Source organism: Lathyrus oleraceus, chromosome 3 (assembly GCF_024323335.1).
Source record: "Lathyrus oleraceus cultivar Zhongwan6 chromosome 3, CAAS_Psat_ZW6_1.0, whole genome shotgun sequence".
NCBI lineage: Eukaryota > Viridiplantae > Streptophyta > Magnoliopsida > Fabales > Fabaceae > Lathyrus > Lathyrus oleraceus.
In genome coordinates this window covers 327195223-327197931 of record NC_066581.1, presented here as the reverse complement: position 1 = coordinate 327197931, position 2709 = coordinate 327195223, and the positions used below count along the sequence as shown (strand labels likewise).

The 2709-nt window shown below is 35.7% G+C and overlaps 1 long non-coding RNA gene across 2 annotated transcripts; it reads left to right on the top strand.

Moving 5' to 3' along the window:
• The first annotated feature begins 508 nt into the window (after positions 1-508).
• LOC127127454 (uncharacterized) lies at positions 509-2211 on the top strand. Of its 2 annotated transcripts, none has more exons than XR_007805349.1 (3): positions 509-1121; positions 1494-1792; positions 1892-2211. It is a non-coding gene; the product is annotated as an uncharacterized LOC127127454 (long non-coding RNA). The 2 variants fall into 2 exon arrangements; XR_007805350.1 differs by having other exon boundaries at positions 509-1144.
• The last annotated feature ends 498 nt before the right edge of the window (positions 2212-2709 follow it).

The following is a 2709-nucleotide window of genomic DNA, read 5'->3' as shown; positions in this document are numbered from 1 at the left end:
TTGAATTAAAAACAACAAAGAAATATAGATCAACACAAATCAACATTTAACATGGAAATCTAATATATTTTTTGGGATTTTTAATGGTGATTAAACACATGGATTAATATCTAAACATTAAAATCCTAACTGACTAGGCCTAATTAAATTCTACGTGAACATGTATTTTTATCATTATTTCTAAACATGGTGCACAATCAAAATCAAGACTAAAAACAAGAATTAAAATATCAAGAATTAAAATGGCAAGATATTAGCAAGAAAAATGCAAGAACAATAGTAAAATAAATAATTATGGGGTTAGGGGTATGAACTGGGAAATGGGCGAAACTAGCAAAAAGAGGCGCATGGGCCTGATGCTAGGCCCACTATAAAATGATCTCTTTGGCCAGAAGGGGTTCAAAAGCAAATATGGGTGATGGTCAGAAATGGCGCAAAGCCCATGCTAAATAGGCCCAAAATATGACAAGCATGGAAATTTGAGTGTGGTAATTTACAATGCATTCAACACTCCATTCCCTAAACTTAATCAGGCCCACCGAAAACCGATGTTGCAAATGGATAATGGGGTATTGATGAGGCCACATGTAGATGAATAAGCAAAGAATCAAAACACACATAGAAATGGTCAATGCGTACACAATCATAAATGCAAATGGAAGGTGTAGACTACTTATTGTCATTGTTCTACTGAGTTTGGCAGAATATTGTTTCGAATTCGTCTTTATGTGAGGAGTGAACTCTGATTCACGTTTGATTGAGCGAGGTTGCGTGTGAAGAGTGGATTGAGATGATGATGCGTTAGGTTTTGAATTTGTCGAAATGATGAAGTTGAAGTGAGGTGAAATTAGAGGTTGTGTTTAAAGGTTAGGGAGGGTGGAGTCATTGGAAAAATCCAAGAGAAACAAGTGTTGAATGAATGAAGAAGATGAATTCGAAGCCCTGAGGTTGGTTTAGAGAAGTGAAGCTTTTTTGGATTGAGGTTGGTGAGTTCAACATGATGAATGAGTTTCTTGGAGCTATGAGATTTTTCAATTGAAGGCTGATTGTGAGAATGAGAAAAATGAGTTCAGGATCTGAGATTTTAGTTTGGGAAAAAAAATGAGAGGAGCCTCGAGATGGTGAGTGCACTCTGATTATATAGGTGATGATTTTTGTTTTGCTTTCCCAAATTTGGTTAGAAGTTTCTCAAATTCTGTTAGGATTTCTGTTAATATGTTATTCCCTTCCAAAATTTTGTTGGACTTTGCTTCCCATCCTGTTTCAATTTGAAGCTTGCATTCTATTTCAATTGGTTATGTCAGTTTTGAGTTTGTTAGATTGTTGGAAAATAGCTAAGTTAATTGGATAGTGAAAACAGTTATAAAGTTAGTTAGGTGGTTAGAGGCTGCAAACAGTTAGAATGGAAGTTAGGTGGTTTTGTGAATTCTAAGTTTTGCTGCTTGTTTAGAGAAGTTTCAATGATAATGATTTTCAAACTATGGATTATGCAGGTTAATTGAAGTGTATCATATGTCTGCCCTGCTTGGCTTGGACATGGTTATGAAGCTTGGACTGTTTTGAAGTGCATTGGATTGTGCTAATTTTGCAGGTGGTACAATCAATTCAATTCTGACTCTGCTCATGATTCTGATTGATTGCAGTAGGCCATGTTGGTTATGTAATGGGATTGGCTTGTGTTTATGTTGATTTACTTTGATGCTGCAGTGTAAACTCATTGTCTTGGGTATTGTTTATAGATTTGTGGTTTCTGACTTGGCTTGCTTACTTGTGGAATGGCCTTAGTTTCATGGTATGTAGTCTTGCATATGCTTCACTTAGCTCATGATTCTGACTTGTGGTTTGTGCTATGCATGTTGACTTGCTTCATGTCATGTATATCCTTTTGCAGCATATGCATGTCATGGTTCCATGGAGGCTTAATGCATGATGGATGGACAATGCAAATGGCATTAAGGTTGGAATTTGAAGCAACATGTGCAATTGGTCAATCAAGAATCAACATGAAAATGGAAGATTAGGGTTAGGATTAGGGATAGGGATTTTAGGTTTTTCTTTTAGGATTGGGTTGACTTTGGTCAAAGCTGACCAAAGTCAACATTTGGGCAAAGTTCATTTTTTTTTGTATTTTTCTCATGGAATGGACATTTGTATGATTGTATAATGAATGATATTGATATTTTGAATGAAATGTATTGGTTATTGAATGAACGACCTTGTATATGAACATTGAAATTTGAATTTGATATGGAATTTTAACATTATGAACCATGAACATGTTTGAAATTGGATTGAAATGAACTTGACGTGACTTGAAATTGACATGACTTAAGTATGAACGGAATCAAGAGATGGAATCAAACTTGACAAGAATTGAATATGACTTAACAATGGGTTAAACCAAAGCTTATGGATTAAACCAAAACTTATAATGAAATGGAATCAAGGCAAGGGTCATGAATGAACCATTAAAGATGAAGCAAATGACTTAAATGATCAATGACAAGCATGAACGGAGGCATGACTCAAAACAAAGGCATAACAGAAGGTGAAATAAATAATGACCAGATGAAAATAGGCTGAGCAAGGCAAGGATTAGGGTTAGGCGTGAGGATGACCAGATAACATATCAAAGCATGTACCTAGGCACAAATCAAAGGACACAAGCACATGATGCACATGTGGGGTAAACACCAAGGAACCAACAAG